The sequence below is a fragment of the Lepus europaeus genome, chromosome 8 (genome assembly GCF_033115175.1).
Source record: "Lepus europaeus isolate LE1 chromosome 8, mLepTim1.pri, whole genome shotgun sequence".
NCBI lineage: Eukaryota > Metazoa > Chordata > Mammalia > Lagomorpha > Leporidae > Lepus > Lepus europaeus.
The window spans coordinates 58,763,188-58,786,368 of record NC_084834.1 but is presented as its reverse complement, the minus strand read 5'-3'; the positions used below and the strand labels follow the sequence as shown (position 1 = coordinate 58,786,368).

Here is a 23,181-nt window from a genome sequence, read left to right as displayed (position 1 = left end):
ACTTATGTTTCTAAGTGACAGATTCAGGTTTCAAATCCAGGCAGTTGACTCCAGAATCTGGCCTTTTCATATCTGTATCATAAAAATCAATGACCTGCTGCCAAGAAAGAAATTAAATCCTCCTCACTTCTAAATAAAACCCACAAGAAGCAAACATGGATCTCCATATATCACACGGCAGGATTTATCAAACACCAATTTTAATACAAACAATTCTGTAGCTGAAATAAAGCCACTTTTCTTATCATGGATGCCATTGGGAACCACATTATGTGCTGAACACCAAGTCAAGGGCAAATACCTTAATAGACTGCTTCTGCCCAAAGGCATATTGCTTAGCCATGACTGCTCCCAGGGGAAGTAAGTGGATTTCCACTTAACTCTTTTCCTGGAAGCAGTCACCTGCAGGCACCCACTCAAACACACAGCTACCACTTCAGAAGTTGTTTATTGACTGCTTATAATGAGTGGCACTCATGACACCTCAACTGCTTGCCCTCAGAGTTTGCAAATAATGAGAGATAAAAATCCATCCATCTAGCCATCCATCAATTGGTAAAGCCAAGCAAAATAAACGCTGAGATGTGCTAAGTGCTGCGCATGTGGCAGGGACATCCAGCCCTGCATGGAGGCAGCTAAGCTGCCACCAAGACCTGCAAAGGAAGGCAGTATTTAATCCAGAGGTAGGCCAGTATCTATTACCCAGAGAAGAGGGGACTTACAGAGCACTTTCAATGGCACTGGACACAGGCGCCAGGACTCCAACACTTCCAAAGGAGCAAATGTGGAACTTGTCTGTCCTTTATCTTTAGTGTTCCACCCCCAGTCTCTGCTCTGTGGTCCCTCTCCCTGGGTAACCTAATTAACTAACAGTCCCTTCAAATGCTACCATTTACATGGTGGTGACAGATAATTCATAGCCAAACCTGATTCCAAATATCTCTTTGGCTCCAACTTTAAGTCTATTTGCTCACTGTTTGAGTGATTCTCAAACACCTCATATCCAACACCTCCAGAAGACACCTTTTCCTTTCTAGCCTGCTCTTCCTCCTATATTCTCTACTCATTGCCAGAAATCTCCTCCATCCACCCTAGAAGCATTACCTTAATGTTCTTCATTAACTCAGCCCTTATTGAACCCATCAATCAACAAACTCTATGAATGCCATCTTCTTAGCATCTCTCATGATCCCCCAGTCCCTGTGACCACCATTATCACAACAATTGGATTAGACACTCGCCACCTTTTACTTGGACAATTGCAACAGGGCCCTAAGTGTCTTGCTGCCTGTATTGTCAGCCTTCTTCACACAAGGGTCAAAATAATATTACAAAAATGCATACCATTTCGTTCCCTTGCTTGAAAGCTATCAGTGGCTTCCTACAGTGCACAAGCTGAAGGTCAAACTCCAATAAGTCTTCTAATATTTCATCTTTTCCTGCCTTTCATCCTTACTTCTTGCTTATAACCATTCTTTTTCCTCTTGTACTATACTACATACTTCCCCTCTACCAAGCTTCTAGTGATCCCTGAACTCTTTACATGGTTTCAAACCTCTATGTTTCAGCTCACACTGTTCTTTGTGCTTGAAATACCTTTCAACACCTCAGTCTACAGATCGTCTTGTCTCGGAAGCTTTTCTTCTGATTACCCATCCTCTGCCACAAATAGAACTGAACTTCTCCCTGTTTATGCACCACTGCTTCCATAGCAGACTCTTTCCTTAGCACTTCTGTTACAGTAACCTCACCTGTCTGCTATATGGCCTTCTCACCTGATTCTTCATAGACACAAACACATCATCCATGGGCCAGTACTAATGACCAGCCACCAGTAGGTGCTGTAGCTAAATGCTGACAAACCAGAAAGGGTGATCCTTGCCCTCATAACTTATTTATGAACACAAAGTATATTTTCAAGTCCTACAGTTAAGAGCCCTCCCATGTTCATTCATGAATGTCACAGACAATAATGAATTTACCTTGCTGCTCATGTAGTTTGAGGGACCTGATTTATTGAGTCCTCATCTTTTCTTTTTTCTTGTTTTTAATTTTTATTGTTTAGAGAAGGGGAGAGACAGAGAGGGAGAGAGATATTCCATCTGCTGGTTCACTCCTCAAATAGCCACAATAGCAGGAGCTGGGTTGATCCAAAGCCAGGAGCCAGAAGCTTCTTCCAGGTCTCCCACATGGGTGCAGGGGCCCAAGTATTTGGGCTGTCTTCTGCTGCTTTTTCCAGTTAGCAGTTGGATTGGAAGTGGAGCAGCTGGGACTTACCAGTGCCCATATGGGATGCCGACACTGCAGGCTGTGGCTTTAACCCACTGCACCACAACACCAGCCCCTATTGAGGGCTCTTCTAAAGTCCTGTGCTCATTTTATATTTTCAAAACTGCAATTATATTTTACATGGTTTTTCTTCATATACAGGGCCCAAAATTGTGTTCACAATAGGCCCTCTAAAACCTGCACTCACCTTTGGTTCCAGGACTTGGATCACTTGTCTCTGGACACATATTTTTGTAAACAAAGTCTAAGAAAAAGTCAATAGTTATTCAGGGCAGGTTGGCAGGTAGCAGCATGGGCTTCCTCCTGGGCTGGCTGGACTCGGTGTTGAGTTTGAGTGGGACTGGGTCAACACTATCCCCTCAGTGAGCCACTGGAATAAAACACAAAGGTCTTATTGTCTCCCTCCTCTCCTACCACCCACAACTGCTAAAAGAGGGTGAATTCAAAAACAATGAAGGAAAAGAATGCTGACAAATACTTCAGGAGCAGCAGAATACCATGGTCCTGAGCTACCAGTAGAAAATGTATCACCATGGCCTACTCAGTGTCATTAGACTCACAGCAATCTTGTAACATGATTAAAATTTCAGAGTAGAATGTTTTTGCTGCAGCCAGGAAGTGAGGGGACAAGGGATGTTAGAAGCAAGAGGGAAGAGGGAAGAAGGACATGTGACAAGGGTAAGGAATGTGAGCAATGAACCTGATTCTTCCTTGTGTTGCTTGTGGCCTCCCTATGCTTTGAAAAAGGAATGATGGGCTGGGATCTGATTATCCACATTCCTGCTCCCTACCACACCCCTCCCTCAGTGTTTCCTTGAGAATCAAGGCAGCACAGAAACTCCTTGGGGTAAAAGGGAGAGACTGCAACATGTGGCTGGTAGTCAGGAAGTCGGTTCAGTTCCTGGTTCTGGCCGCATGTTGCGAGGGTAAGCACACAAACCTGGGTGATTCCAGTCCCACAGATTTGTGAATTTCTACAATGTCAGATAATGGACGCAAATCAATTAATCATAGCAAATGCACAAGGAGACTCAGCGATGCACATCACTCACATGGAGCGAGGAGAAGGAATGAAAAGCAGAGTCTATTGTCTGGGATGTTCCAGTCACCAGGCAGGTAGATGTCAAGTTTGTTGAGGAGGAGGAGGTCCCTGTGGACTGACTTGCTTGCTGGGTCACTCAGCCAGAATGCTTCCAGGCAGCTCTAGTTGCCAAAAGTGGGCACCTGCATGCCCTAGGATGAGGGCAGGCCTGGTGCGCTGAGCTGAAGTTTTTTCTCTTCTTTTAGAGTTGTCTCCTTAACCTTAAGTTAATGAGTTCTGTGCCATTTGATATATCTCATAGGTTATTCTTGGCACTGAGTCTTGGTTCTGTGTGTGTTCCATTGATAAGTCCTTCAATGATGTCATTTGGCTTAGGCAGAGCTACACCATTTCACATCTGAAAATAGAGCCACTCTGGTCAACCTTATTCATACTCCATATACTGGGGTAGAAATTCAGATTTTTTGAGGACTCAAGCACAGGAAACATTACCTCTCCCATTATGTAATTCAGGCATCACTAATATTCTAGTGATATAAGTTACATGTAAATTAGGAAAACTATTTGTCTAGATTTTGTGATTTTTACATTTTGGACAAGCTGGTTGCAACTGAACTTCAAATACTCTCTCTCTCTCTCTCTTCCTCCTCTCTCTCTCTTTCTATCTTTATCTCTATCTCCTTCTCATTGTTTCCCTATTCTGACATCATCCTAGCCTTTATGATGGTGTGACCTTAGGAGAGTCCCTTAACACTTAGTGTCATGTGTTCATTCATAAAATTGATTTGTCATATTTCTTTAATCTCTACAGGTTTATTAGTGACCATTCTCTTTCATCCTCCAAAACAAAGCAATTTAAAATGCCTCAGCTCTGGCTTGTATATCCCTCACAGAGTAGAGAATTCCAGCCTGGATTAGAGGGGGCATCCTATGCATGCAGTGATATATCTGATTTTACTCATTCTACAACTATTTACTACATACCTATAGTGCAACACCTACAGGTGTACAGTGATGAACAAAGAATTATACCCCTTACCTTGTCTGGTAGAACACGTCCACGTGGCTTGCAATCTGCATACAGTGGGGAGAGCTGCCATTGACTCAGCAGTCTAACTCCCAAAACCATCTGCTTAATCACAGTCCAGTATGATGAGAACCTTGACTCTGCAGTCACGTGGCTTGGACTCAAATTCCAGTTTTGACACTTCCTGGAGCACCTCTCTTAACCTCTCGGTACTGCTATTCCCTTGCCTTTAAAACCAGGGCTAACTATAGCAAGTCCACAAGTCCAAGGTGTGTCTTCCGACACACCCAAGTTTTTGGCACGACTCTTCTACTGCCAAACGTTGCGCTGTTGTTCAGAAGCCAAGACTGTGGACACAGAAGGACTGCAGTGAGCTGGCTCCATGGCACACATGCTCGGCTGTGGGTCAGCATGGGGGGATGACTCTCTCCTAGTTTCTCTCTGTAGACTAAGCAGTACTAGCCTACAACACACTGGATTGTGGAGAAGTTAGCCTTTTTAGTTGTAACTCAAGGCCCATTTTCTCTTCACCGCTCTGTCTCCTGTAGTTCAAACAGTATCCTTGGGGGCTTAAATCAGGAGACCGTGTGTAAGTACAGCTCAGATTTCTTCTGGCCCCTTGTCCTTTTCTTTGAGAGGACACATTTCTTCTCTCCCCAGAATTTGCTCCCCCACCCCACCACACCAATAACGAATCTATTTCACACACACACACACACACACACAAGAACTTACACAAGATTTTTCAGTGATGGGGAATAATTTTTTTTTTTTGCATGGGGTCATTTGGGTGTTTATAACACCATTCATGGGTCATACAAAATTATCAACTTAAAAATTAGCCTGCTGTACAGATTTATTGAATTAGAAGTCCTGCCTGCAATTGCCTAGGCAGGGCCAGACTAAATGATTTTGGAAGCCTTATATATGGCCCAGGGGCAGGCACCCCCCACCCCATATTTTATGGAAACAAAAGAAGAAAAAGTTTATACCGCCTATTCCACACCTGACCCCTGAAAAGTTCCACTGAAGCATTTCCGTTTCCCTTCTGCGGAGTCCTCTTTCCTGTCCTGTCCCTACCAATGGCCTCATTCTCTCCTTTCTCAGCAGTGCCCAACTTCATTTTTCTTCTTCTCATACTGCAGAGGCCCAATCTCCTTAGAAGGGGGTGGTAGTTATAAACACCAACAAAAATTTCTGTGTCACAAATAGCAGTTGCCTCCCCATATTCAGAAAGCTCACTAGCCCAGCACCAGCAAAGCTTTGTCATCGGGGGCATCTGTCTATTGTCTGCCTCTTTTCTTAGGATCATTCTTTTGCAGAGAGACTCATGCAAATAGCCTCCAGGAGGCAGCCCCTTTCCCACCAGATGCCACTGGAAGACTGGTGACACAAAGCTATGGCTTTGGTTGAGGTAAAGATGCTGTGTAAAGCTGCTACATTCTCTTCCCATCTTACCCTCCAAACAGCCTTGCAGTTTGAAACAAATCAAAGTTGTGCTAACTGCTTTTAACTTTCACAACTCTCCTTTAGGTTTAACCCTTCCCTGGTCTTATGCTCCCACATTATCCTCTAGCTAAACTGCTGCTTTGTACCCTTTACTCGGCACTCCCACTTGCCCCTACCTAGCACTCAACATAATATACAAGGAATCGCACATTATGAAAAAAAACCACATGTGGGTTTCAATGTTTGTTTTATTTGAAACATGGAGAGACAGATGCACGGAGAGACAGAATGACACACAGAGAGTCAGACACGGCCACAAGCAGAGAGAGATTGTCCATCTGCTGTTTCACTTCCCAATTGCCTACAACAGTTCGGGCTGGGCCAGGCCAAAGCCAGGGACTCAAAAACTTAACTAGGTTTCCCACATAGGTAGCAAGGACCCAAATAGTTGAACCATCGATTTGCTGCCTCTCAGAGTGCACACCAGCAGGAAGCTGGAATTGGAGGCAGAGCTGGGGTTATATGCAGGCACTCTGATATGTGATATGGGCACAGTGGCATTTTAACCACTATACCAAATGCCCACCCTGATTTTCAAATATTTTTTGCACCTAAATAAACTTATCTTTTTAACCCCCTTTTGTCATGTTCCCATGTACTAAAATTTCCTATTTGCTTGCCTATGTCTCTTAGTAGACTATGAGTTCTGTGAAATCAGGCACTGGAACTTTTGTATTCTCAACACTGAGTACAGCTCTTGACCCAATTAGGAGTACAGGAACAATTTGTTGAATTAAGGAATGAATGAGCATAGACTCTATTGTTGACTTTTCTCATCATAAGATAATACATGTCATGGCCTCTGTGGTCAATTTCAAATGTCAGAAACCGAGAATGCTTTAACTCATATTAAGAATCCATGGTGGGGACCCACTTTGTGGTACAGCAGGTTAAGGCACTCTGGCAATGTTGGCATCCCATACTGGAGTGCAGGTTCTAGTCTTGGCCCATGAATCAGTGGATGGAAGATTTCTCTCTCTCTCTCTCTCTCTCTCTCTCTCTCTCTCTCCTCTCTTTGTCACTCTATCTTTCAAATAAATACATCTTTAAAAAAAAAAAACAAAGAATCTACTGTGCTTTTGTTGATTTCATCCAGGTTATTGTTAATTTCAGAATTGTGTCCTTCAAACTAGATACCATTGTGAATTATTTTGTTTTTTATTTTTTACTCATTTGCTTGTTTTCATTTTATTCAAAAGGCAGAGAGACAAGTAGAGAGAGACACAGAGAGATCTTTCATCCTCTGGATAACTCCCCCAATGCTCTCAACAGCTAAGGCTGGGCCAGGTCAAAACCAGGAGCACGGAATTCAGTCCAGGTCTCCGTGTGGCAAGGACCCGTGCACTTGAGCCATCACTGCTGCCTCCAGGCTGACTTTAGTAGGAATTTGGAGTAGAAGTGGAGGAGCCAGGCCACAAACTCAGTCACTTCAATATAAGGTGCAGGCACCCCAAGTGGCAAGTTCACTGCTGTACCAAATGCCACTCTATGCATTTCTTTTTTATTTCACTTGTTCACTTATTTCTCTTATTCTTCTAACCATAAAGCATAACAAAATAAAGCACACACTCTGGAGGAAACATATATTGGTGTGAAATCTTATTTCACTACTCCTAGCTTTATGGCTTTGAAAAATTGGTCTTTCTGTATCATTTTTCTTACCCATACAATGAGGGTGCTTTTTAATCAAAGGGTTGTGAAAGAATTAGTTGGTACATTTTAGTACCATGGTACATAGTAGGAAAATATGAAACCTAATAAATCTCTCTTCCTTCTCACCCTTCTTCCCATAACTCACATTACCACTCTACTATAGAAGTCCAGTGGCCTCAATATGCACACCACTGGATGTTTCTGTACTCTGTAATTTATGACAATGCCACCAACAACCTCCCCCAGTACCCAATCCCAGAGCTGCTTTTAATACTTTCTTTTTGTCTCTGAAGTTACACTATGATATGCTTAGTCATAGATTCCTATAGATTGTTTTCATCATACTGTTGAGGTATCTTTAGGTTTCTTCATTGTGTACATTAAGGTCTTTTATCAGGTCAGCCCTTACCTTTTTAGAATTTGCCATTGGCTTACTCTTTCTTCCTATGAGACACTAATCAGACTTATTTTAGACCTCTTTATGCCAGCCTCCGTGTCTCTTAGCCTCTCCTTCGCACACTTTCCTTCTCTTTCACTCACTGGCTTCATTTTGGAAAACATTTCCAGCATTAGTGTATTAATTATACTGTATCTGTGTTTAATCTATCATTCAAGCTGTACATACATTGAATTCTTAATTTCAGTAAGTTCTGGTTGATACTATTTTTGTCTTAAATGTTTTTGTTTTTCACTTATAATTTTAAGACTTATTTTAGTTCTTAAACCATATAATCCATAGCTCTTTTTAATATTTGTGTATCTATTCCAAAATGTGTACTGATTTTTCTATCTCTTCTTTGTTGGCTCTTACTCTTCGTATCTTCTTTCCTTATGTATGTTGCATTTATATTTACCTATAATTTTGATAAGTTGCTCATCTGCTTTGGGTCTTTATTGATGTGGACTCTCGAAAACCTGGAGAAAAGATGGATTCTCTTTTTTTAAAAAAGATTTATTTATTTATATGAAAGTCAGAGTTACAGAGAGAGGAGAGGCAGAGTGAGAAAACGAAGATGGATTCTTATAGTCGGGACTTCCATTTATTTCTGTCATGTGCCTTTATACTATCAGTCTAGGATCACTTGAAACTGACTTTTAGCTTAAGGGTTTTTTAGGCCATCACAGGTAGCTGGGGTTAGATTTCCAAACATAAATGAGGGCTAATGAATGGCTAGAAGTTCTCAGGGACTTAGTTTTTTTATAACTTTGCTTATCAGCAAAGTTTAATGTAGGTAGTTTTCCATGAAATATGAAGGGAGCAGCAATGGGCATGATACATGCAGATTTATTTCTGGTTCATCCTCACGGTAAGAGTATAGCCCTTTAGTGTACTGACTTTATAGAGGGTGTGTCTCTAATTAAGCTTCCATTATTAGACAAGCCCTTGGCTTTGTTTTCCATTCCCATAAAAGAAACACAAATGAATACTCAAGTTCATCCAGGTCAGGAAACATCCTCAACAGATTTATCCTAATATTCTGCTTACTGTCCGAACTCTTACCTCCATTAATTCATAGTGTGAGTGTCCCAGCTCGTGGAAACAATAAAGATTTTCTTATAGAGCTAGCATTTTTAACCTGTTTTCAGCAGTAGGCTTACTTCCAACACCCTACAAACCAGGTTGTTCTTAACAGTTTGTTCAGTGTGATACTGGGTCAGGTTGCCTGATTGCCTAACACAAAGCCAGAATGTTTAAGTCATTATACTGAGATCTGTATCTCAGTGTGTCACTTGCATGATCTTTATTCACTCTTCTTGCCTTAAGCAATAAAACATTGCTGTGAAAGCAAGAGAAATTAAGAAGATAAAGTTAACGGAGGATGCTAATTTTGGACATCTTAAAGGCTCCAAGCCACTGCTTGCACTGTTTTCTTTGCCTTGCCCTGTTTAGGATTCTGCTGAGTTGGCCTTCACATTAAGAAAGTTGATTGTTTACAAATGTTTGAACATTTTCTCACTGAACCCATGGCTGGGTGTGCCTTTAGGATAACAAAAGTATTAAGTAAGCTTAATAAATTTCAAATGTTATTCTTCCTTTTAAGGAAATGTTGAAAGTAAGCAATCAAAAAATAGAAATAAGAATGTTACCTGTATTTCAGCTTTAGAGTTTGTTTTCATAACACACAACCAGAAATCCTAAAAGAGTGAGCCTTTAAAAAAAAAAAAACTATTTATTATCATTTTAAAGGCAGAGTGAAGAGAAAAAGGAAGGGTGTGGAGACTAATCTTCCATCCACTGATTCCCTGTTCAGATGGCTAAGCCAGGTCAGAGTCTTGAGCCTAGAACTCCCTCTGGATCTCCTATGTGGGTGCAGGGCTCAAGCACTTGGGTCATCTTCCCCTGCTTTCCCAGGCACATTAGCAGGGAGCTTGATTGGAAGTGGAGCAGCCAGGACTCCAACTGGTGCTTGATGCCACAATGCTGGTCCCAGAGTGAGACTACTAACACTGGAATGGAAGGAGTTCACCTCATTCAACCCTTTCCTGTCACTGATGAGGAAACCAAATTCCAGAGAAGTTATGTGCCTGTTTAATATCACACAATAGAACCATTCCCAGGATGCATTTCCCAATTTCTTGGAACCAATTTCTTTCAACCCTATGATGTTGTCAGGTAGTACACAGCTTCCATTTCACCAAAAAAAAATGGTGAGCATGATAATAAACTTGGTAGATTTACTGAATTTAGTTTATTTTGAGCACTTAGTGATAGAGATTTTTTTTAAAAAAAGCAAGCAGAATCTATTATAACTCAAAAGCAAAACAAAAAGCAATAGTTTTTTAAAAAAATGTCCACTATATGATGTAGAATTAATCTTTTAACTTTCCAATATTTTACTTTTCTTTATAGTCAGTACTTTAAAAACTAGCACATATCAGTTACTTAGGGCTGCCATGATTATTAAATAGAAAACTTTTATTATTTACATATTTTCATTTTGAAAGAAATTTAAACCAGTACTTACAAATAAATTTATTAATCAGGAGTATCTTCTCTGCTCTTGGCACTAAGTATAAGACCTATGTAAGTTATAACTAAGGGGCTACAGTGCTTTAGGTGAGGTTGAGTGTGAACTGGAGATCTGTCAGGGATAAATCTCAGAAGTTGATGAAACAAATGAGGTTGGAACTAGAGAGAGAGAACAGTCAAGTTTCCCATTCATTACCTATAATGAAGCAGTAACAAATCACTCAGGAATCATGAAGGTCTTTTAGGTATTACAATCAAAACATGGAAGGGATCATGTCAGGACATCTCAGACGGATTTGCTTTGATACATCCACTTGGAGCACATAAATAATAGTCTATTCAAAGTCAAATATTATTGCTTTTATCAGATGCTATGCAACTGTGAATATCCCTCGAAGGGAGCAATAATAACCCACACTTGAGGTTATTTTTGGACACATTAGAGCTATCACCTTCTATTTCAAAAACAGAATTCAAGTTTCAAGTAGATAACTCGGGCTCCCTGTTGCCAGTACATTCCACACACTGCAGGTTCACAGAATTTTTACTTACCTAAAATTAATCAGATCCAGCAGCGATTTTTGTTTGTTTTCTTTTGTTTTAAGTATGGACATAGAAAATTCAATTATCTAGCTACAACTACAAGAGATCAAAGTTAGCACGGAAAGAATCTCCTGCATGGATAACTTGTTACATCAAAAGAACTATGTGTGTCAATAGAGTTTAGTTTGTGGATAAAGTCTCAGCAGAAGTTGAATATGGGTTAAGTATAATACACATCAAGAATAAAAACTAGTCATAGTCAGTCAAACAAAACATAAAGTGGGATAACTCCATACAAATCAAACTGAAAGAAATGACATAATTAGTACAAATTACCTGCAGTTTCAAACACTACACTAGATAACCAGTTGTGAAAATAAACAATTATAAGTGTTACCATTTTTTTGACACAATTTTTGCTCCAAAAATATCTGCTATGACACAAATACTAGAAAAGAAAAATTTGACCCATGAATCTAACTTAAGCTTCATCTTTCTAATTTTTTAGCTGTTTTCAGGGCTTTTCTTAAATTTGTTGAGCATACAGAACAAAAACAATGGAAGAAACGAATTGGAAGAGAGAATTTATAGAAAATGAAAGAGAATGAGAATGGAGGAATGCTGAAATCAGAGAGAGTAAAGAACAAGATGATGACAGGGACAATCCGTCTCTCATTCTTGCTTTGTTTTCCTCTTTCACCAAGTATTTATTGAGCCTCTTCTAAGTTCAGGGTATTCTTATAGGTACTAGAAATACAACAGAGAACAAAACAAAGTGCTTTCTTTTGTTTATATTCTAGTGTAGGAGCAGGCCAAGTTTGTCTATAAAAAGATCAGATAGTAAATATTTTAACCTTTAAGGGCCATATAGTCTCTGTCATGAATTTTCAACTCTGCCATTGTAATGCAAAAGTTGACACAGAAAGACAAGCAAATGATCATTATTGTGTCCCAGTAAAGCTTTGTCAAAACAGATGGCAGACCAATTTGGCCCAAAGCCATAATTTGCCAGTCTCTGATCCAAATGGAAGGAGACAAGTAAATATACAACAAAAGCATTTCACGTTCAGGCAAGTACCTTGAAAAAAAACTAAAACTGACTAGGGAAACTGAAGGCAAGGAAGTGGGGGGGGAAAGGTGACAATGATGAGAACTGCCTGGGGAAGTGCATATCAGAGAGAAGGCATAGTGAGTAGAAGGCCTGAGATGGGAACGTGTGTGGAGAGGAAAAGGAGAAGCAAGAATCCAGACAGATGACAACAGAGTTAAAGGGAGAGAGCAGGGGAGCGAGGAGGCCTGAGGCTGGATGACACAGAGCCTCCTCAGAGCCAAGGTAAGGTCTCTACACTTATTCAACGTGTGCTGCAAGTTACTGGAGAGTGCTAGGGAATGAAAAGGAAGGAGCCCACTGTATGGAGAATGGCTTGTGAGGGACCGAGAGTGGAGTCCAGTGTCGAGTCAGGAGGCTAGCGCAGTGAGTGGTCCAGGAGAGGGGAGATGAGCAGTGACCAAGTTGCTTGCACATGGGTGACAGTGGACTAAGGAAGAGTTAGTGAGAAGCTACAGGCCTAGGGTTCTATCTGGAATGCAGGATTTGCTGATTGTTTTGATGTGGAGTACAGAGGAAAGAAAGAAATCAAAGACAATTTTCAAGATTTTGGTGTAGGCAATTCATGACCCTGACAAAACCAGTTTCCATTGGAGAAGCTGAGAGAAACAGAAGGCAGAAAGCACGGACAAGTTTTAATGTAAAAGAGGAAGATCGAATTGGGCAATAGCAACAGAGGCATATGAGGTCAAGGGATATATTTTTGTTTTGTTTTGTTTCTCTTCGTGAGTTCTTTTGGTTTGTTTTCATTTTTGCTTGATGTGATATGTAGCACAGCATGTGTGTATGATTATGGAGAAAATCCAGTAGAAACTAAAAAAAAACAGTGGTGAAGAAAGGAGAGGGGATAATTGCAGAAATTATACCCTTGAACTTTGAGTAATGAAGAGTGGATGAGATCCAGTGCTCAAGTGGATGGCTGGATATGCAGTGACTGTTCTTATGGAAGGAAGGCATGTTGTGATCCAAAAAATTGAGAAAATATTGTTTAAAGTTTAATGGTATTTAAGTCCGTGTTGCAGGCATGCAAGGCTCTGTGAAGGGAAAGTGAAAGATGATACTTAGGAAAGATGAAACTTTCTATTAATATCTGCTTTACTACAAGATACCAACAAAGAGGTCTGGTGACCCAGCCAGTTGGGATTATCTCCAGGCTGTCTCACAAACAATTGTAAAATATAAGTTAATAAGGCCAATTTTTTGTAAGCAAAGCTCAAGGAAAAAATTTTGATAGAGACAACCACTATACAGAAAATGATATGGTAATATGATATAGTTGAGAACAAACTTGATAATTCAGAATAATCATTTCATTGGTAGAACTGATTTCAAAGCTTTAATGCAGTACAAAGAAAAACTTATTTCATGAGAAATGAATTCAGAGTCAATCACTCATGTTCAGACAGTAGTGATACCTGTTGAGGTCAGAGCTAACAGTGCCTCTCCTGAAATATTACATCATACCAGCTACATACCAAGTGGGTGTAAACTGTTTCAAAACAAAAAAGCAGTGGGTCAGAATGTATTCATTGCTCATACCTTCAGCTTGACTCAATACTACCTAGTGTTCAATGCCTTTGTTTTTCAGGAACAATGAACTCTTACGGCAAAGTCTGTCCCAAGAAATTAGCAACCATCATGTAATCTCTGCTTTTAGATTGAACATTGCAAAATAAAACTATGCCAACCATAGAAACAACTCCTAAATCAAGTTGAGGTCTTCCCAGAGAGTAGAATGGTGGACACATTCAATAACAAGCCCCTCTGCCCTTCAAGGAAACCCCATAGTTTGAAACATAGGGGAACAATTAAGAAAAGGCAGATTGAATCCCCAGTGTATATAACACAACCAGGAAGTTTCTGCCTCTCTTTTTAACTGAGTAAATGACTCACTGTTGTAATCTTGATTAAGTCACTTAAATTCCAAGCACTCAACTTCCTTCCATCTACTAACAATGACCCAGTACTAAGAAATCCTGGAAATATGAGACAAGATGATTTCTTCTCTGCAATTAGCAGCAATAGATGACTAAGGAAGAAAAATAATGCACAAAGCAAAAGTAATCCATTCTTTATCATAGTATCTCTACCAACAAGTCCTTAATATTTCCTTTAGAAATGCTGTTTTTGAACTTCTTCAACATGGATACTGGAGTAACAAAGAGATAAGGTTTAATTTTTTCCACATGTATGAATTTCCAAACTATGATCCTTTGCCTAGATAAGGATACATGTGCAGTGGTTTTCTGTTTAAATTGTTTTATACCGTGTGTTCATGAACTTGTGTCCTATCTGCCAGTTTAGTTCAAGAAGTCATACCAACTATAATAAGCTCCTATCATTAGTTTAGGAAGAATGACATAACTTGCTAGATTCAGATTAGTGATTAGAAAGAATGAGGGGACAGGCGTTGTGGTGCAGTGGGATAAGCCACCACTAACCACACCAGCATCTCATATCAGAGTGTTGGTTTGAGCCCTGGCTACTCTGTTTTTGATCCAGTTCATTGCTAATGCACACCCTCAGAGGTAAAAAATTTTGGTTTAAATACTTGAGTTCCTGCCACCCCCATGGGAGACCCTGAGGAAGTTATTGGTTCCCGATTTCAGCCTGGCCCAATCCTGGGGAATGAACGAGTTGCTGTTATTCCAAAGTATAGAACTGTGCCAGCTGTGTAATGGCTTATCAGTAAATACTTACTGAATGAATTAATTAAATGCTTACTGAATGAAATACTTAGTGAATGAATTAATTAAAATTTTGGCTAATTTTACCCAAATTCTTATGTATAATTCAAGTCTTGTGTTAAATTCAGACTAATAGTAAAAAGAATCTCTACCTTGGTGAACACAGGAAAGATACTTCAGGGTCATGGAGGATTTAAGGTAACTTCAGGTTACACAGTGGGCTTGATTTTTGTGTCTGGGGAGTTTTATTTTATGACCTGGCCCAGATTGGTTGTTGTGCACATTTGAGGAGTGAACCAGCGGATGGAAGATTCTCTCTGTCTGTCTCTCCCTCTCTCTCTCTCTAACTCTGCCTTTCAAATAAAAATTAGAATAAATCTTTAAAAAATGTTTTATTATTTTTAAATTAAATCCAAAAAGTAAAGAGTATAGCATAAAATTTAATGCATATATTTTAGAATCCAATAGTCCTAGCTTCAAATCTTGGTTTTGTTTATCAATTATGGAATGAAGAAAAGCTACTTACCTTATAACTAAACTCAAAATCTTTGCTTTCTTGTTTGCAAATGGGCAGGGTGCTACCTGATTCATGCACATTGCTGTGAAACTTAAAAAAAAAAACCACATATATAAAAGTCACATGTAGGGGCTTATGGTACAGCTGTTTGGGCTGCCACTTTAAATGCTGGTATCCTATATGAATGTCGCTCCACTTCTGATCCAACTCCCTGCTAATGCACCTCAGAAAGGAGTGAGTGGAAGATGGCCCAAGTGCTTGGGTTGGGTCCCTGCCACCTACGTGAGAGATCCAGGTAGGGTTCCAGGCTCCTAACTTCAGCCCAGATCTGGCTGCTGTGGCCATGTGGGAAGTGAACCAGCAGGTGGAAGATCTCGTTCTCTTTTTCCCTCTCTCTGTAACCCTACCTTTCAATTAAATAAATAAGTCTTTTTAAAAAATACATGTAAAATACATAAATAACAATGTAATGTGATATATAATTAATTTTTATTTTTTATAAGTGAGAATAAAGTTGACTCACATAAAATAGTAATTGAGAGTAATTTTATTCTTTTGTTTCACATGTTCAGAACAAATTCTTTAAAGAGAGATGATTTCTCAAATTCTTCACAATCATCTACCAAGTTTAGAGTAGGTATCACACCCAGTGTTTTGCTTCTTTATAGGACAAATGTGAATTCCACACCAAATCTTATAGTTTGTCTCCATATATTAGTTCATATCCAAAAATATTACTGAAATTTTTATGTTAATTTGGAGAGATTATTTGTACATCAGATGTCAAGATGTAGATCATTATTCTGGTAAATAATATCTTGAAACATAAGCATTGAGCAAAGCAGAAATGCTATAAGCAAAATAAGAACAAAAACAATAGAAGACTATTCCCTAACTTCTTTAGCCCCAGAGTATAAATAAGCAAACATTGTAATTACAAGGCACTTTATGCTTTCTGCATTTAAAATAAAACAAAGGGCATTGGTAACAAAGTTCTCTATGAGCTAGTGGCATGCGTCCCTGCCTATCACATTCCCTAAGACTTGAGAAATCAGGTGACTTAGCAAAGAGAAATAAATAACACATTCGTAGAAAGCCCAACCACACGAATATGTTACTTAAAAACTCGGACAAGAGTCTACTACCCTTGGATTATTTTTGCTTTTTGTCTCTCTATTGCCTTTTATTGCCTCCCTTGATGGCAGTAGAAGCTATGAATGTGGCGAGGATACAAGAGACCGCTAAAATGGACTTGGCACTGAGTCCTGTCACACAACATTGCAGGTTAATGAGAACACAAATAGAATTGGACCCTCCCCTTTCAAAATCTTCACTATAACCATAGTCAGTCTCTCAGCTGAGTTTATGAATATCAGGTTACTTTGGTCTTTGCTACTCTCATTGAATATTTATATCATGGGTATTTGTTGTCATTATCATTGTTACTGCTGCTTTGCCAATTAGTTCAATGAAAATGGCCATAGTCAAATGGCCAAAAACAACCAAGCAGAGATTTTGTTCCTTGTTATAAATGATACATTTCATGAGCATATTACTTTCTGATGTAAATTATGTAGTCCTCTTTTAATGAATTTCTTAATCTCCAAAATTGTATAGCAATTAAAAGGACTTATTATCAAAGAGTTATTATAAAGACAATAATTAGAATTACAGGACTTGGAAAAGATTGTTTAATCCAATGTCTTATTTCTATGCAAAAATCCTTGTAATTTATGAAAAATAAAGTCCATATTAATTATACATATGGTGTATACATGTACATAAATCCCTTTTTGTTTTTACACGTATTTCTAATTTTATAGTGGTGATTTACTTTAAGTCATATTGTTTGGGAATAAAGAATCAGTGTGAAGGATTTTATCATATTGAAATTTCTGAGATGTTGCTTGAAACAAACTGTATGGATGAGAGAATACTTTAAAAGATGTTGGAATATGCAATGGTAGTCCACTCATTCTATCCTAGTGAATAAGGTAAAGAAAGGATTCAGTGAAACCAAATAAACTCTCTATATTAAAATGCATATTTGAAAAGATTCCTGCACATTTTCAATTATTTGACTTTGATTACTCAAAGGGGAGAAAATAAGATCTGAGGTGCAAGATTTTCCACATGAAGATTTAACTAAGCCTGAGTGTACCTGGATGTCCATCTTTTCTTACCAGAAATACCAGTCTGGAATGATCAGGAGACATAAATTAGGACAACCAAGGGAGACAGCCAGAAAGTTGAAGCTGGCACAATGTTAACAACCATGACAGGTTGATTCCAGTAAGACCTGAGTAGCCCAGAGTAGAAGCTTCATAGATATTGTGGTTTGGTGTGAATTGCATGCAAAATGGGGTAAGAGAATTCATTTGAATTCTGTTTCTGCCTCTTCACAGTTGTGTAGATTTTGATGAAATCTTTTGATGAAAGTTGAAGGAACCCAACTAGAACTAGATCAGGCAAAGGAAGAGGAGGCATTTCTTGACTCAGGAAATAAAACTAGCAGAAGGATAAAAACCCAGTTGTTATCAGGAACAACTGGATCAGGAATGGGAATGCTGCCAGGTCTCTCTCTTTCATCTCTGTTACTGATTGTGTGTCTGCTTCCTTGTTTTGATCCAAAGTTTTCAATGGGCCTACCACAACCTTCAGGGGCCTCTGGCTCCCATATTAAGTCTCCCAACCAGCAGAGGAAATTCTCTCTATACTCTCCCTCATTTTCTTCCATCTTGCTTTTCATCCAAGTTATATATATATATATATATATATATATATATATATATACACACACATACATATACATACATATATATATATATATATAATATTCCAATTAGACCAATTGTTAGAGGCTGGAATCAAGGAGCAGCTTCCTACAAGAAGGAGGTCAGCATAATCACGGTCCCCTTGCTCCAGGCACCCTAGTGACTTGACAGTACTATTACTATTAGCAGCCTCTGGTCCTCAAATTACTTTCTTTAACCTCTTAAATTTCCTACATTGTGAAATGAGTGAAACTAAAACACTTCACTCACAGAATTATTGAGAGGAGTTATCATGATATATGACAGAGTATCCTAAAAATATAAAATGCAAACAAATAAATTTCTAGTATTATCCTCAAACACATTAATTTCTGGAATCTGGGGGAGGCCAGTGAAGGACTCTATTTCTCTTGATCCCATCTTTTTTCAACTTTTATTTAATAAATATAAATTTCCAAAGTATAACTTTTGGATTATAGAGGCTTTCCCCCCCATAACCTCCCTCCTACCTGCAACCATCCCATCTCCCACTCCCTCTCCTATCCCATTCTTCATCAAGATTAATTTTCAATTATCTTTATATACTGAAGATCAACTTAGTATACACTAAGTAAAGATTTCAACAGACTGCACCCTCACAGACACACAAAGTATAGAGTACTGTTTAAGTAGTAGTTTTACCATTAAATGCTCCCCATTAAGGACAGAGGTCCTACATGGGGAGCAGGTGCACAGTGACTTCTGTTGTTGATTTAACAATTGACACCCTTATTTATGACGTCAGTAATCACCCGAAGCTCTTGTCATGAGTTGCCAAGGCTATGGAAGCCTCTTGAGTTCACAAACTCTGACCTTATTTAGACAAGGTCATAGTCCAAGTGGAAGTTCTCTCTTCCCTTTAGAGAAAGGTACCTTCTTCTTTGATGGCTCCTTCTTTCCACTGGGATCTCACTCACAGAGATCTTTCATTTAGGTCATTTTTTTTTTTTTTGCCAGAGTATCTTGGCTTTCCATGCCTGAGAAACTCTCAAGGATTTTTAGCCAGTTGATCCCATTTTAAATACCAGATACTGACTAATGAATTCACAACTTAATTCATTTGGAAAATTCTAATAATTAACTGGTTATTTGTAGAAAGTACACCAGATCAGATGTAAAAAAAAACACAGTAGCAATAAGTAGTATAGCAATTTAAAACAATAAGCCTAAAGGAACAAGTTAAATTTTATTCCATCAGAAAAATATTGCTACTTTTGCTCTGTAACCTAATAGCTAAATTGTGAAATAGTACAATGAAATTTGTTTTCTGGAAAATATAGCTGCATATTTATCTTGAATAGGAAAATAATGACTCAAGTATTTGCATGCGTGCCACCCACATAGGAGACTGGAATTGAGGTCCTGGCTCCTGTTTTCAGCCAGAGCATTTGGGGAGTCAATTAGCGGATAGGAGTTCTTTCTCAGGCTACTTGTCCGTCTATGTCTCTATACTGCTCAAATATATTCTTTAAAAAATTATCACACACAATAAAAGAAATTATGAGGCTTCTGTGCCTAGCCAGAGCTTGCTACTGAAACTGGTAGTCAACGAATAATAGGTTTTCTTCTAGATGCATCAATGAGGTTCATTAGTACCTGCTTCTGGTCTGATTCTGAAAGTCTCTCAAGAGCTTGCTGATAGCTGACCACAATAAGAAAGGAATGATTTAGGAATTTGTACATTCTTCTTCAAATTACAGGTTATAATTATTTTTCTTAAAAAAGCTAATAGATAAGTATATGTACAGTGTAAAAAAAAGTAGAGAAAATATATTGAAATAGCAGTGTCATTGCTTCCTTCCCCATTTACTGACTATCTCCTATGTACAAGGACTGATTTTACTAGATATTGGAGACACAATATACAGTTGAATATAATACAGTGCCAAATAGCAAGCAGCAGAGATAAATATAAATATATATTAGATACCAAATTCCATATCAGAAGGATGCATTAAGATGAGAAACAAAATTGAACAAAAGGCCTTTTTTTAAAAGGAATAGATAGAAGGAAAGGGGTAAGAAAGGGTTGGTTTCCCATTACTATCCACTATATGCCCTCTCGTCTCCCTGTCCTTAATTATAATTATTGCACAGATATGTAACAAACATCAAAGACAGCCATTAGCACCCCTTTCCCCAAACACACTGGCCAATGCTGAGAAGTGTGTATGAAAGGGAGATTGTCCCATTCACTTTACAAAGTGAAGAACTTTACATGATGATTACATGGGGACAATGCCACCAACTAACAAAGCCACTGGTACCCCTTATTACATATATTCCAGTGAAGGAGTGTGGCCCCACACTCAAACTTTATTTCCTATAAGATTGCTCTAGCTCTCAGTACTCTAGGAACAACTCCAGGGTAATTAAAGCAGAAAACAAATAGACTCAATGTGTATGACTCCATTAACCAACCTTTTTTCATCTTCTGGTCTGCTTCAGTGTAGACAAAATACGCCTTGAAATGAGAAGCCAATGTTTCAGAGCATGTCTATCCATGGCTGCCAGCCAGAGCATACTTTTAAGATCTGTGAGAGCAAAATAGCTCAACTCTTTTTACTGAAAGAAAAAAACCAGCAAAATAGAAGTTGTCCTGATTTGTTAACTACTCTCTCTTCCTCCCATTCCCTTAATTTATTTGCTTTTCTGTATATCTCCTTCATAAATTTTCTCCTATTGTTATTTTTCAGAATTATAAAAAAGCCAGGACATATCTGTTGTCCTCACATTCGGCGAAACTCAGAAAAAGCACTGTGCCTGAAGCAAATGTGTTCCAACAGCACATACCTCATAGGACTGCTGAGCATTTAAAAACACTGAAGTACACGAAGGAGCTGGAACAAAGGCTGTTACACAATAAACACTCAAAAATGTTAATTATTCCAAAAGCAAGAAAAATATGAAAAATATGTGAATCAGTGTGGCACTTTAACATTTGAAGAGGGAGACGTTTACATAATCAGACCCTGTGATTCATTTACTCTCATGAAGAAAAATAAGACCTTATCTACTTGTCTGTTTTAAAATCTACTAATTTCTTACATTAAAGAAAACAATTACTGAAACTTTGAAAGCCCAAGTGTCCATTTCTTTATAATTGCTCTTAAGAAAGAAAAAGGAAATAACCATTATGAATCACTAGTAAGTGAGAGAACATAGCCAAACATCATTCTTTAGGCTTCCACATCCCTTTGGTGGATAACTTCTAGATCTGACAATGCTTAATCACAAGAAAAATGAGGCAATGGTTAAGGATATTAAATAAGAAAAATGTTTTCATATTATCCAGTGTGGAGATCCAAAATGATTTGCTACGCCCTAGAAAGACCAAGATAATGTCAGGGTCAAGATGGACACCATAGGGTGGAGAAACAACCCACAGATTTATTCTTTGTCTTACATTATGCTTTTGAAAAACTGTTGGGGTCAGCGCTATGGCTCAGTAGGTTAATTCTCCGCCTGCAGCTCCGGCATCCCATATGGGTGCTGGTTCTAGTCCCGGCTACTGCTCTTCCACTCCAGCTCTCTGCTGTGGCCTGGAAAGGAGTAGAGGATGGCCCAAGTCCTTGGACCCCTGCACCCACATGGGAGACCAGGAAGAAGCACCTGGTCATTAGGGCCATTTGGGGAGTGAACCAATGGAAAGACCTTTCTCTCTGTCTCTCTCTCTCACTGTCTGTAAATCTACCTTTAAAATAAATAAAATATTTTAAAAAATACAAAGAAAAACTGTCAACTAAATTTCAAAGATTTTTCTGGGTAGTCAGTCACGTGTCTAGTGAAAAACTCTTGGTATAGCATGCATCATTTTGATCCATGGATAGAAAAGTGACCTTCTAAGCAATCTTTGTGGCTTCATTTTGTTCTTCATAGAAGAAGTATTTCATACAACTACATTTTTCAACATTTGAGACTAAGACCCTTCCATTTTTTTTCTTAAGTAATCAAAATAAAGACCAATCTAACATAATTGTGCTCCACAAATCACTTTTAGTCCACCCCATAAACTGTCTTAGTTTAATCTTCACAAAAACTCTGTGGATTAAGAACAAACATGGATTCTGTTATGCAGATGAGAAATCTAAGCCTCAGTGAGGTTAAATAATTCTCTCACTGAATGAGAAAGCTGGAATTTGAACCAGGTAGTTTAAACTGAGAGTTCATTCTATAGTCACTTTGCCATATGGTTGTTCAATAATTTGTAACATGTCCAAGATCAAACTCATTATTTTCCTCCTCTCCAACTACTTCATCATCCTTTGTCTTATATTTGAATATCTCACAGCTACTCCCTCCAACCACATCTAAGAAATTATGCTAGTTTTGAAAACTCTTTATCTCTTTCCTGATGTCCACACTTACGTATACATATGTCTACTAAAATTTTCACCTTTGATAAATCCATATGTACCTCAAACTCACAATAATTTCTCACCAGTCTCTTAATCAGGTTTTTCATATTATGGATAATTACATTTTTTAGCCACTCATATGAAAACTAACCTTAACGGCGTCATAAATTCTTTGTGTTCTTTTGACCATCTACCCACCAAACTTATTTTATTTATTTATTTATTTTTATCTTTTGACAGGCAGAGTGAACAGTGAGAGAGAGAGAGAGAGAGAGAGAGAGACAGAGAGAAAGGCCCTCCTTCACCGTTGGTTCACCCTCCAATGGCCACTGCGGCCGGCACACCGCGCTGATCCAAAGCCAGGAGCCAGGTGCCTCTCCTGGTCTCCCATGCGGGTGCAGGGCCCATGGACTTCGGCCATCCTCCACTGCACTCCCGGTCCACAGCAGAGAGCTGGACTTACCCACCAAACTTATATACTCACAACATACAAACACATACTGCCCAAAAAAGCAAATTGCTGAGACCAGTTAATTCTTGCCTAAACTATTTCAAGTGATTATCTGCTTTCCTGACTGCATCTAATCTTATTGTATGGTTCACAATGTCTCAGTCTAACTTCTGTACTGCTGCCAGCCTGGTACTGTAGAACAAACATTTTTTT

The 23,181-nt window shown here is 38.8% G+C and overlaps 1 long non-coding RNA gene across 1 annotated transcript; it reads right to left on the bottom strand.

Annotated features, from left to right (window-relative positions):
• Positions 1-237: 237 nt before the first annotated feature.
• Positions 238-20,944, bottom strand: LOC133765983 (uncharacterized). The gene is made up of 5 exons (XR_009866629.1): positions 20,581-20,944; positions 9,609-9,670; positions 4,371-4,705; positions 3,342-3,728; positions 238-2,659 (listed from the first exon to the last, which is right to left on the bottom strand). It is a non-coding gene; the product is annotated as an uncharacterized LOC133765983 (long non-coding RNA).
• Positions 20,945-23,181: the final 2,237 nt, after the last annotated feature.